The sequence below is a fragment of the Manis javanica genome, chromosome 15 (assembly GCF_040802235.1).
Source record: "Manis javanica isolate MJ-LG chromosome 15, MJ_LKY, whole genome shotgun sequence".
Classification (NCBI taxonomy): domain Eukaryota; kingdom Metazoa; phylum Chordata; class Mammalia; order Pholidota; family Manidae; genus Manis; species Manis javanica.
In genome coordinates this window covers 14,740,221-14,755,065 of record NC_133170.1, presented here as the reverse complement: position 1 = coordinate 14,755,065, position 14,845 = coordinate 14,740,221, and positions in this window count along the sequence as shown.

Below are 14,845 nucleotides of genomic sequence, written 5' to 3'. Positions count from 1 at the left end.
ATTATTAAGAATATATTTTGATCTCATGAACCTCCTCAAAGTGTTACCAGTATCCCCAAAGGTCCACAGACAACACTTTGAGAATTACTGATCTAATGTTTCTTTAGCCAGTTTCTATTCTCTACTACAAGCAAAGATAAAATTAATGTATTTCCACTTTTCTCTCTATGCACCAACTGACTTTAGTCAACAGTGCTATCTTTCTTTGTATTTACTTATGCACTGTTAAATATGCTTAAACGTCTATTAATTGATCTGCCAGCATTAAATGATATCCTTTGACTCCAGAGATTACAGATGAGGTAATCAGCAGACCTATTTTACCCTCAACCTTTCCCCTCTTTCCTGGCAGTTTCTCATTAGTTCCATCATTTCTGCATTTCCTGAATACAGTTATGTTTTGTTCTGTTGTTCCAGCGCCTATATCTGCCTTAGGCTTATCCATCATCCCCAATGTCTTTGCAGTGGTTTCCTGATTTGTCTCTTGACTGGCTGAAGTACTTCTCTGGAAGTACTTACTCATAGAAATGATATAGCCTGAGTTTTTGTGTGCAACATTTGAAAGAAAATTTGGCTTTATATTAAAACCTTTGTGGAAACTTTCTTTTCTTGAGTATGTTATACTCAAGATACTTGTCATTCTATAGCCTGCTGCTGTAATATATTGGCCAGTCTTCTTTACCCTTTACAAATGACTTGGTGTTTTTGTCCAGCTTCCTTAAGAATTCTTTCTTCATTTTTAAAGAAAAATCTAATATTTTTGAAAAGGTTGGTTTTTCTGTTCAATTTTGCCTGGTACTCTGGATGTTCTTTCATTACATAAATTCACACCTTCATTATTTAATGAGATTTTCTTGATTACATATTTAATATTTTTTTCTGGCCCACTAATTTGTATGTCCTTTCTGAATCTCAGTTGTATATAGATTTTCCTTGATTTATCAAGGGGTTATATCCCAATAAACCCATTGAAAGTTGAAATATAAGTAAAAAATGGCATTGAATACACATGATGTTCTGAACATCAGATCTTAGCCTACCTTAAACATGCTCAGAATATTTATGTCAATCTACAGTGGGACAAATCATCTAACACAAGCTGATTTTATAATATGGTGTTGGTTATATCATGTTATTTATTGAATACTGTACTGAAAATGAAAACTAGAATGGTTGTATGTGTATGGAATGGTTGTAAGTATATCAGTTGTTCACCCTCATGATCTAAAGCCTGCATGGATGGCTTGCTGCCTGACATTGGTCATCATCACAAAAGAGGATTGTACTGCATTATCATTAGCCTGGGAAAAGATCAAACTTCAAAACTCAAAGTATGGTTTCCACTGAATGTGTATCACTTTCACATTATCCTGAAGTCAAAAAATCCTAAATTGAACCATTGTAAGTTGGAAACTGTCCATACCTATTTGAATTTCTTTATTTAACATTCTTTTCTACTTTTTCACTCCAAAACTTTCTATTTTTTCTTTCTTAAAATTTTTCCACTGAGCAACACATTAGAACAGATGGACTTAACAGACATCTATAGAATACTCCACCCAAAAGCAGTAGGATACACATTCTTCTCAAGTGCACATGGAACGTTTTCCAGAATAGATCATATACTAGGACACAAAAAGAGCCTCAGTAAATTCAGATGGATTGAAATTGTACCAACCAGCTTCTCAGACTGCAGAGGTATGAAACTAGCAATAAATTATGTGAAGAAAACCAAAAAGCCCACAAACACATGGAGGCTTAAAAACATGTTCCTACATAATCAATGGATCAATGACCAAATAAAAACAGAGATCAAGCAATATATGGAGAAAAATGAAAACAACAATACAACACCCCAAAATCTGTGAGATGCAGCAAAGGCCTTTCTAAGAGAGAGGTATATTGCAACACAGGCCTACCTCAAGAAAGAAGAACAACCCTAAATGAACAGTCTAAACACAGAATTAATGAAAATAGAAAAGAAGAACAAAAGAGTCCCAAAGTCAGTAGAAGGAGGGACATAATAAAGATTAGAGAAGAAATAAATAAAATTGAGAAGAATAAAACAATAGAAAGAGTCAATGAAACCAAGACCTGATTCTTGAAGAAAATAACAAAATAGATAAACCTCTAACCAGACTTATCAAGTAAAAGAGTGTACACACATGAACAGAATAAAAAATGAGAAAGGAAAAATCACTATGGACACCAAAGAAAAACGAAGAATCATGAGCGAATACTATGAAAAAGTGTATGCCAACAAATTGGATAATCTACAAGAAATGGACAACTTCCTAGAAAAATACAACCTTCCAAGAATGACCCAGGAAGAAACATAAAATCTGAACAGTACAATTACTAGCAAGGAAATTGAATTAGTAATCAAAAAACTACCTAACACCAAAATCTATGATCCCAATAGCTTTACTGCTGAATTCTATCAAACATTTAGAGAAGATATAATACCAATCCTCAAAGTTTTCCAAAAAGTAGAAGAAGAGGGAGTACTCCCAAACTCATTCTATGAGGCCAGCATTAGTCTAATACCAAAACCAAGCAAAGACACCACAAAGAAAATTACAGACCAATATCCCTGATGGACATAGATGCAAAAATCCTCAACAAAATACTAGCAAACCAAATTCAAAAATACATAAAAAAGATCATACATCATGACCAACTGGGATTTATTCCAAGGGTGCAAGGATGGTACAATATTCAAAAATCCACCATCAGAACATTACACCACATCAACAAAAAGGAAAAAAATCATATGATCATCTCCATAGGTGCTGAACAAGCATTTGAAAAAATTCATCACTCATTCATGATAAAAACTCTTAACAAAATGGGTGTAGAGGTCAAGTACTTCAACATAATAAAGGCCATATATGACAAACCCACAGCCAACATCATACTTTACAGTGAAACGCTGAAAGCTTTTCCTGTAAGATTGGGAACAAGACAAAGATGCCCATTCTACCCACTTTTATTCAACATAGTACTGGAGATCCTACTCACAGCAATCAGACAACACAAAGAAATAAAAGGCATCCAGAATGGCAAGGAAGAAGTTAAACTGTGAGTTACTGTTTGCAGATGACATGATATTGGACATAAGAATCCCTAAAGAATCCACCCAAAAACTACTAGAACTAATAACTGAATTCAGCAAAGTTGCAGGATACAAAATTAATACACAGAAATCTGTTGCATTCCTAATGATGAACTATGAGAAAGAGAAATCAGGAAAACAATTCCATTCACAATTGCATCAAAAAGAATAAAGTACCTAGCAATAAACCTAACCAAGAAAGTGAAAGACCTATACCCTGAAAACTACAAGACACTCGTGAGAGAAAGAAGATACTAATAAATGGAAATACATCCTGTGCTAATGGATCGGAAGAATCAATACTGTCAAAATGTCCATCCTACCTAAAGCAATCTACAGATTCATTGCAATCCCTATTAAAATATCAACAGCATTCTTCATTGAACTAGAACAAATAGCTCTAAAATTCATATGGAACCACAAAAGACCCTGAATAGCCAAAGCAATCTGAGAAGAAAGAATAATGCTGGGGGTATTATGCTCCCTGACTTCAAGCTCTACTACAAAGCCACAGTAATCAAGATGATTTGGTACTGGCACAAGAACAGAACCATAGATCAACAGAACAGACTAGAGAGCCCAGATATAAACCAAGCTATATGGTCAATCAATATATGATAAAAGAACCTTGGATATACAGCCTCTTCAACAGCTGGTCTTGGCAAAACTGGACAGCTACATATAAGAGAATGAAACTGGATTATTTTTTCTGAACACATCTGCTCAGCAAAGGGAAACAAAAGCAGAAATGAACAAATGGAACTACATAAAACTAAAATCTTCTGTACAGCAAAGGACATCATCAGCAGAACAAAGAGGCATCCTACAGTGTAGGACAAAAAAGTCATAAATGACATATCTGATAAGGGGTTAACATCCAAAATATATAAAGAACACACACTCCTTAACACCCAAAATGCAAACAATGTGATTAAAAAATGGGTGGAGGATATGAATAGATACTCCTCCAAATAAGAAATTCAGATGACCAACAGGCACATGAAAAGATGCTCCACATTGTTAATAATCAGAAAAATGCAAATTAAAACCGCAATAAGATATCACCTCACACCAGGTAAGATGGCTAACCTCGAAAAGACTAAGAACAACAAATGCTGGCAAGGATGTGGAGAAAGGGGAACCCTCCTACACTGCTGGTGGGAATGTAAATTAGTTCAACCATTGTGGAAAGCAATATGGAGGTTCCTCAAAAACTTAAAATAGAAATGCCATTGACCCAGGAATTTCACTCCTAGGAGTTTATCCAAAGAAAACAAGACCCTAGATTCAAAAAGACATATGCACCCTTATGTTTATTGCTTTACTATTTACAATAGCAAGATATGGAAGCAACTGAAGTGTCCATCCATAGATAATTGGATAAAGAAGATGTGGTACATAAACACTATAGAATATTATTCAGCCATAAGAAGAAAACAGATCCTACCATTTGCAACAACATGGTTGGAGCTAGAGGGTATTATGCTCAGTGAAATAAGCCAGACAGAGAAAGACAAGTACCGAATGATTTCACTCATCTTTGGAGTATAGCAATGAAACAGAACTGAAGGAGCAAAGCAGCAGCTGACTCACAGACTCCAAGAAGGGACTAGCAGTTACCAAAAGGAATGGGGAGGGGAAGGTGGGTGGGGACAGAGGGAGAAGGGGATTAAAGGGCACTATGTTTAGCACACATAATGTAGGGGGTCACAGGGAAGGCAGTATAGCACAGAGAAGACAAGTAGTGACTCCGTAGGATCTTAGTATGCTGATGGACAGTGACTGCAATGGGGTGAGGCAGGGGGCTTGATAATATGGGTGAATGTAGTAACCACAATGTTGCTCCTGTGAAACCTTCATAAAATTGTATATCAATGATAACTTAATGAAAAAAGTTTCCATTTCTATTCTCTATATCCCATTCTGGGTTTTTCATGAGGAGAAATATTCTTAGAGGAATACTCTCTGATTTTTGGATATAATATATACAGTCATAGGATCTTCATTTTTCTTAAGTCAAGCTCAGCAAAAACATAGAGGAAAAAGTTTTTATACAGGAAAAAGCAGTCAGTACTCATTAATGTTTGATACCCCAGAAAACTTAGTTCCTTCTGATGTTGAGAGATCTCATTTCCAGATCTGGAAGCTTATCGTTCTCTGTCCCCAGAAATGATAGCATTGGTGGTAGTGATGGTTAGGGCATCCAATGTGTTTGAAGCAGCAGCTCTGCAGATCTGACTTTCATTTATGTATGAAATTCAGAGACATAGTCTTGTAGCTATAGATCCAAACTTTGATTTCCAAACTTGGTTATCTATAATAAAGCTAATATTTAAATATGTATGACTCTGGCATTTCTAAGTTGTTTCTGAATTTATCTGGGTATGAGAGGCAAGGTAAGAATGATATCTATAATCTTCAAAACCTCCATCCAGTGCAGCTTCTTCCAACCACGCCTTAGTCTGTCAGTTATAAAATGGGAATTAATATATATGTAATGACTATATATGTATGTGTATATATATATATATATTTTTTTCTCCTATCCCAATACTTAGCACATGATATTTATTTAACAAATATTAGCATCTCCTTCTTCCTCCCCCTAAATATACACTATATTTTCCTTCTAAAAGAAAGAGACAGGTTCTTTAAGCCCAGCTGTGGTTTCATAAATTGAGTTGTAGAACCCTTAATAGATATTTGCTGAATACTATATTCAAACACTACACTAGATTCTTGGAATTCAGAGAAAAAAATGACATCCTATCCCTCAAAAAGCTCAAGGTTTGTGTATATGAGTGAAAAAAATGACCAAAAAATGTATCTTGGAATATAATCAGTGTTTTCACTGATGTATACCCAGAAAAGTAAGGAAAAGAAGGACAGCTAACAACCTGGAAGAGGTGGTGAAGGCTTCTCAGAAAGTAGAATTTCAGTTTCAGAATGAAAATATTGTAGAATGATTGACAGCATTAAACCATTCAAATAACTCTAAGTAATTCAATATGATGGGTGTGGGGCAATATAGAGAGATGATGCTGGAAAAGTAGACAATGGTTAGTTATGCAAGGGCTTTCTATGGTGTGATTAAGCCATTTGGAAACATGCTGAAGGCACACGGGAATCAGGAAGGATTTTAAATGGTAAAAGAAAACAACATTTTGATAGTGTTGAAATTTCACTCTGGTTACAGCATGACACAATGGACCTAAGTGGGGAAAAAAACAGAAGGTGGGACATTAAATATAAATCTATTGAGTTCAGTGAAAAATATTGGACAAAAAAAGAATTAATATTGTCAAAATGGCCATCCTGCCTAAAGCAATCTACAGATTCAATGCAATCCCTATGAAAATACCAACAGCATTCTTTAATGAACTAGAGCAAATAGTTCTAAAATTAATATGGAACCACAAAAGACCTCAAATAACCAAAGCAACCTGAGAAGGAAGAATAAAGCAGAGGGAATTACACTCCTTGACTTCAAGCTCTTCTACAAAGCTACAGTAATCAAGACAATTTGGTACTGGCACAAGAACAGACCCATAGACCAATGGAACAGACTAGGGAGCCCAGATATAAGCCCAAACATATATGGTAAATTAATATATTAAAGGAGCCATGGATATACAATGAGGAAATGACAGCTTCTTCAACATCTGGTGTTGGCAAAAGTGGACAGCTACATGTAAGAGAATGAAACTGGATTATTGTCTAACCCCATACACAAAAGTAAACTCAAAATGGATCAAAGACCTGAATGTAAGTCATGGAACCATAAAAATCTTAGAAAAAAATACAGGCAAAAATTTCTTGGACATAAACATGAGCAACTTCTTCATAAACATATCTCCCCAGGCAAGGGAAACAAAAGCAAAAATGAAGAAGTGAGACTATATCAAACTAAAAAGCTTCTGTACAGCAAAGGACACCATCAGTAGAATAGAAAGACACCCTAAAGTATGGGAGAATATTCATAAATGACCTATCCAATAATGGGTTGACATCCAAATTATATCAAGAGCACTTTTCCAAAGCAGAAATTCAGATGGCCAACAGACACATGAAAAGATGTTCCACATTGCTAAACATCAGAGAAATGCAAATTAAAACCACAATGAGGTATCCCCTCACACCAGTAAGGATGGCTGCCATCCAAAAGACAAACAACAACAAATGTTGGCGAGGCTGTGGAGAAAGAGGAACCCTACTACACTGCTGGTGGGAATGTAAATTAGTTCAACCATTGTGGAAAGCTGTATGGAGGTTCCTCAAAAAACTCAAAATAGACTTACCATTTGACCCAGGAATTCCACTCCTAGGAATTCACCCTAAAAATGCAGGAGCCTAGTTTGAAAAAGACAGATGCAGCCCTATGTTTATCACAGCACTATTTACAATAGCCAAGAAATGGAAGCAACCTAAGTATCTATCAGTAGATGAATGGATAAAGAGATGGTACTTATACACAATGAAATATTATTCAGCCATAAGAAGAAAACAAATCCTACCATTTGCAACAACATGAATGGAGCTAGAGGGTATTATGCTCAGTGAAATAAGCCAGGCAGAGAAAGACAAGTATCAAATGCTTTCTCTCATCTGTGGAGTATAACAAGAGAAAAACTGAAGGAACAAAACAGCAGCAGACTCACAGAACCCAAGAATGGACTAACAGTTACCAAAGGGAAAGGGACTGGGGAGGATGGATGGGAAGGGAGGGATAAGTGGGGGAAAGGGGCATTATGATTAGCACACATAATGTAGGAGGAGGAATACTGGAAAGGCAGTATAACACAGAGAAGATAAGTAATGACTCTATAGCGTCTTACTACGCTGATGGACAGTGACTGTAATGTGGTATGTGGTGGGGACTTGATAATAGGGGGAGTCTAGTAGCCACAATGTTCAAGTAATTGTACGTTAATGACTTCCCAAATATGCCACATCCAGTTTTTCCTATTTTACCGTACTATGGTATATTTGTCACAAATAATAAACAGTATTGATACATGATTATTAACAAGCCCATACACTTTCATTTTTCATTAGTTTTTACCTAATGTCCTTTTTCTGCTTCAGATTTCTATTCAGAGCACCACATTACATTTAGGCATCCTGTCTCTTTTGGCTGCTCCTGTCTATGAGAGTTTATCAGACTTTTCTTATTTTTTTATGACTTTGAGAGTTTTGAGAACATCCCTCTATTGGGGTTTGTCTAATGGTTTTATTCCCCTATGATTCGACTGAGTTTGAGAGTTTTGGAGAACACCGCATGGGTAAAGTGCCACTCTCATGACACACCAAGAGTGTGTGCTATCAACATAACTGGCCACTGTGAACTTTGATCATTTGGGTGGGTGGTAGGTCTCTCCACTGTAAAGTTCCCCCCACCACCTTTCTCTACTATAATCTTGGAAGAAGGTCCTATGCACAGCTCACACTTACAGAATGGGAAGTTATGCTTTATCTCCTGGAGGGCAGAGTATCTTCATGAATCATATGGAATTCTGCAACACATATTTCTCTCTTTTCCCCCATTTATTTATTCAATCATTTAATTATATCAGTATGGACTTGTAGATACTTATTTTATATTTTGGTTTATAATCCAAGACTAGTTAATATTTTTACTCAAATTGTTCCAGCTTTGGCCAATGGAAGCTCTCTTCAATGGCACCTATATCCCATTGACATACCAATATCAATGATTTTTTTTAGTAATTCCTTGCTTTTTAGCCCAAGATCCTCTAGGCTCATTTTGCTAATTTCCTACTCCAGTCTAGAATGAGCCATTTCTCCAAGAAGCCCTGGTTTCTGTTATAAAAACAGAAACTTGCTCTGTAGCAATATATATATAGTAAATATATATGTAGTAAATATATATACACAGTAATCTATGGGTATACACATATCACTATATATTTCTATATGTCATATTCATCAGTATCTATATTAAGCTAACATGAGTAATGACCTAATACCACATGGATCAATCTAACCTTTCCCCCTTGCTGGTCTGCAGCCTCCCACTCCAACAGTGAGAAACTTCATTCCTACCCTATGTCATCCATTTTTGTAATTGTTTGTTCTAGCATATATGTAGCATGGTTTTAGAATGGTTAAGTTACACCCCTTTGAGAAACAGTTTTACTAGCCAGAAGGTAGTCTTACTGCAGTTCCTTTTGCCTTGAATCTTACAGATTCCACTGGTTTCTAAGGTTGCTTAGGTCAGTACGTTTTCCCTCCTATCCACTTCTGTGAGGCTGCTTCATACATTTGTAATATAGTTAGATTCTTTTGTCATAATTTTCACTCACTCCAGATTCCTCAGCCTCCTAAGTGATTTTTTAAACTTGCATTAATTAATGCTCATTTTTTCTGCTGTAAAGTTTATGGATTCTAACAAATGCATAAAGTCTATATCCACCATTATGGTATCAAACAACATAGAATAGTTTCACCATGCCAAAAGTTTCTCTGTACTTCCACCTACTCAACTCTGTCCATGATCCTGAGGCCTTGGCAACCACTGGTCTGTTTACCATCTCTACAGTTTTGCTTTTTTCCAGAATGTCATATAGTTGGAATATATACAGTATGTAGTCTTTTCAGACTGCTTTCTATCAGCTTAGTTTCATTCATTTAGCAATATGCATTTAAGTTTCCTCCATGTCTTTTTGTGACTTGATAGCTTACTTCTTTTTATAACTGAATAATACTCCATTGTGTAGGTATACCATAGTTTATCGGTCCACCTATTGAAAAACATCTTAGTTGCTCCTAGTTTTTGATGATTATGAATAAAGCTTCTATAAAAATTTACATGCAGGCTTTTGTGTAGACATAACAGCTGGGGGAAATACCTTTATAAGTTGTGTAAGACTATTTATAGCTTTCTAAGAATCTTTGAAACTTTCCAAAGTGGCTGTACCATTTTCATACTCACCAGCAATGAGTAAGTGTTTCTGTGGGTCTACATCTTCACCAGCAATTGGTATTGTTCAGGTTTTAAAATTTTTTACTTTATACATTCTGATAGATATATGGTGATGACAATGTTAATCATCTTTTCATATGCTTATTTATCATCTGATATCCTGATGAGGATATCAATTTTGTCAATTTTATTGGGGTTGTTTATTTTCTTATTGTTGAATTTTAAGGATACATTGTGGATTTTGAATACACTTCCTTTGCCAGATGTGTTATGCATAGTCTGTAGCTTGTCTTTTCATTCTTTAACAGTATCTTTTGCATAACAGTTTTTTTTTTCTTTTTACATAACCAAAGCAGACCTATAATTACCATCCATCTCCAGTGAAGCCAAGAAAACCAGTTAGGCACCCTAGGCATTTGTGAAAATTTGTCTATGATATGATGGATATTGTCCAACTGTACTTGAACAGTCTGAGAGAAATCAGACAAATTAAAACAACCCATTCCTGGGAACTGTTCACATCCCATATGTTCTTTTAACAGTAGATAGTCTGTAGTTGTAAGATTCTGGAGCGCTACAACTTGAACTTCTCCTAATTCTTGGTTGAGTTCCAACAGTATAGATCCAGTCAAATTTGTTGTTTTACTGTATACACAGGCCAGCTTAGATATCTCCTTCTTCATTCCAATGGCAAGTCCAGGAACTGGTGGGATGAATGCAGCTACAACTGCAGCATCACCTGGATCTTTGTTGAGGTTTTTTGATGATCATCTTCTGGTATGAGTCTTCCAGAGAGTGCTGATGTTGGAAGTTCTTCTTCATATCGTATCTTAGTTCATTTTCTGGGTAGCCAAATTAGGCTTTGATCCTCTGTATAAACACAAACAGACCCTTTGCCCACACTTTGATATGTCCTTTATACCATTGTGTAGAACTCATTGGAGGTCACCACACAGGAACTGCTTTTTTTTTTTTAAGGGAAAGGAATACTATCAGAAAAGTGTACCTCCATAGCCGATCATCTGACACCCTGTTAGTCCATTCTTGGGTTCTGTGATTCTGCTGCTGTTTTGTTCCTTCAGTTTTTCCTTTGTTCTTATACTCCACAGATGGGTGAAATCATTTGGTATTTCTCTTTCTCTGCTTGGCTTATTTCACTGAGCATAATACCCTCCAGGTCCATTCATGTTGCTGCAAATGGTAGGATTTGCCCTCTTCTTATGGCTGAGTAGTATTGCATTGTGTATATGTACCACATCTTCTTTATCCATTCATCTACTGATGGACATTTAGGTTGCTTCCAATTCTTGGCTATTGTAAATAGTGCTGCGATAAACATAGGGGTGCATCTGTCAAGCAAACTTGAGTGCTGCATTCTTAGGGTAAATTCCTAGGAGTGGAATTCCTGGGTCAAATGGTAAGTCTGTTTTGAGCATTTTGATGAACCTCCATACTGCTTTCCACAATGGTTGAGCTAATGTACATTCCCACCAGCAGTGTAGGAAGGTTCCCCTTTCTCCACAACCTCGCCAACATTTGTTGTTTATCTTTTGGATGGCAGCCATCCTTACTGGTGTGAGGTGATACCTCATTGTAGTTTTAATTTGCATTTCTCTGATAATTAGTGATGTGGAGCATCTTTTCATGTGTCTGTTGGCCATCTGTATTTCTTTTTTGGAGAACTGTCTGTTCAGTTCCTCTGCCCGTTTTTTAATTGGATTATTTGATTTTTGTTTGTTGAGGCGTGTGAGCTCTTTATATATTTTGGATGTCAAGCCTTTATCGGATCTGTCATTTACAGATATATTCTCCCATACTGTAGGGTTCCTTTTTGTTCTCTTGATGGTGTCTTTTGCTGTACAGAAGCTTTTCAGCTTAATATAGTCCCACTTGTTCATTTTTGCTGTTGTTTTCCTTGCCCGTGGAGATATGTTCAAGAAGAGGTCACTCATGTTTATGTCTAAGAGGTTTTTGCCTATGTTTTTTTCACAAGTTTAATGGTTTCATGACTTACATTCAGGTCTTTGATCCATTTTGAATTTACTTTTGTATATGGGGTTAGACAATGGTCCAGTTTCATTCTCCTACATGTAGCTGTCCAGTTTTGCCAGCACCATCTGTTGAAGAGACTGTCATTTTGCCATTGTATGTCCATGGCTCCTTTATCAAATATTAATTGACCTTATATGTTTGGGTTAATGTCTGGAGTCTCTAATCTGTTCCACTGGTCTGTGGCTCTGTTCTTGTGCCAGTACCAAATTGTCTTGATTACTATGGCTTTATAGTAGAGCTTGAAGTTGGGGAGTGAGATCCCCCCTACTTTATTCTTCTTTCTCAGGATTGTTTTGGCTATTTGGGGTCTTTGGTGTTTCCATATGAATTTTTGAATTATTTGTTCCAGTTCATTGAAGAATGTTGCTGGTAATTTGATAGGGATTGCATCAAATCTGTATATTGCTTTGGGCAGGATGGCCATTTTGACGATATTAATTCTTCCTAGCCATGAGCATGGGATGAGTTTCCATTTGCTAGTGTCCCCTTTAATTTCTCTTAAGAGTGACTTGTAGTTTTCAGAGTATAGGTCATTCACTTCTTTGGTTAGATTATTCCGAGGTATTTTATTCTTTTTGATGCAATTGTGAATGGAATTGTTTTCCTGATTTCTCTTTCTATTGGTTCATTGTTAGTGTATAGGAAAGCTACAGATTTCTGTGTGTTAATTTTGTATCCTGCAACTTTGCTGTATTCCGATATCAGTTCTAGTAGTTTTGGGGTGGAGTCTTTAGGGTTTTTTATGTACAGTATCATATCATCTGCAAATAGTGACAGTTTAACTTCTTATTTACCAATCTAGATTCCTTGATATTTGTGATGTTAGACTGTTCATTTGGGATTGTTCTTCCTTCTTCAAGTGTGCCTGGATCACTATATACTTTCCCCTTAGGACTGCTTTCGCTGTGTCCCACAGAAGTTGGGACTTCTCTATTTTAATTTGTTCATTGATCCATTGATTATTTAGGAGCATATTGTTAAGCCTCCATGTGTTTGTGAGCCTTTTTGTTTTCTTTGTAGAATTTATTTCTACTTTCATACCTTTGTGGTCTGAAAAATTGGTTGGTAGAATTTAAATATTTTGGATTTTGCTGAGGCTCTTTTTGTGGGCTTGTATGTGGTCTATTCTGGAGAATGTTCCATGTGCACTTGAGAAGAATGTATATCCTGTTGCTTTTGGATGTGGAGTTCTATAGATGTCTATTAGGTCCATCTGTTCTAGTGTGTTGTTCAGTGCTTCCGTGTCCTTACTTATTTTCTTCCTGGTGGATCTATCCTTTGGGGTGAGTGGTATGTTGAATTCTCCTAAAATGAATGCATTGCAGTCTATTTCCCCCTTTAGTTCTGTTAGTATTTGTTTCACATATGCTGGTGCTCCTGTGTTGTGTGCATATATATTTAGAACAGTTATATCCTCTTGTTGGACTGAGCCCTTTATCATTATGTAGTGTCCTTCTTTATCTCTTGTTACTTTCTTTGTTTTGAAGTCTATTTTGTCTGATATTAGTACTGCAACCCCTGCTTTCTTCTCATTGTTGTTTGCCTGAAATATGTTTTTCCTTCCCTTGACTTTTAGTCTGTGCATGTCTTTGTGTTTGAGGTGAGTTTCTTGTAAGCAGCATATAGATGGGTCTTGCTTTTTTATCTATTCTATTACTCTGTGTCTTTTGATTGGTGCATTAAGTCCATTTGCATTTAGGGTGACTATTGAAAGATATGTACTTATTGCCATTGCAGGCTTTAAATTCGTGGTTACCAAAGGTTCAAGGTTAACCTCTTTAGTGTCTTACTGCCTAACTTAGCTCGCTTATTGAGCTGTTATATACACTGTCTGTAGATTCTTTTCTTCTCTCCCTTCTTATTCCTTCTCCTCCATTCTTCATATGTTGGGTGTTTTGTTCTGTGCTCTTTCTAGGAGTGCTCCCATCTAGAGCAGTCCCTGTAAGATGCCCTGTAGAGGTGGTTTTTGGGAAGCAAATTCCCTCAGCTTTTGCTTTTCTGGGAATTGTTTGATCCTGCCATCATATTTAAATGATAGTCGTGCTGGATACAGTATCCTTAGTTCAAGGCCCTTCTGTTTCATTGCATTAAATATATCATGCCATTCTCTTCTGGCCTGTAGGGTTTCTGTTGAGAATTCTGATGTTAGCCTGATGGGTTTTCCTTTATAGGTGTCCTTTTTCTCTCTAGCTGCCTTTAAAACTCTTCTTGTCCTTGATCTTTGCCATTTTAATTATTATGTGTCTTGGTGTCCTCCTTGGATCCTTTCTGTTGGGGGTTCTGTGTATTTCCATGGTCTGTTCAATTATTTCCTCCCCCAGTTTGGGGAAGTTTTCAGCAATTATTTCTTCCAAGATACTTTCTGTCCCTTTTCCTCTCTCTTCTTCTTCTGGTACCCCTATAATACGGATATTGTTCCTTTTGGATTGGTCACACAGTTCTCTTAATATTGTTTCATTCCTGGAGATCCTTTTATCTCTCTCTATGTCAGCTTCTATGCGTTCCTGTTCTCTGGTTTCAGTTCTGTTAGTGGCCTCTTGCATCTTATCCATTCTGCTTATAAATCCTTCCAGAGTTTGTTTCACTTCTGTGATCTCCTTTCTGGCATCTGTGATCTCCCTCCGGACTTCATCCCATTTCTCTTGCGTATTTCTCTGCATCTCTGTGAGCATGTTTATGAATTTTATTTTGAATTCTTTGTCAGGAAGACTGGTTAGGTTTGTCTCCTTCTCTGG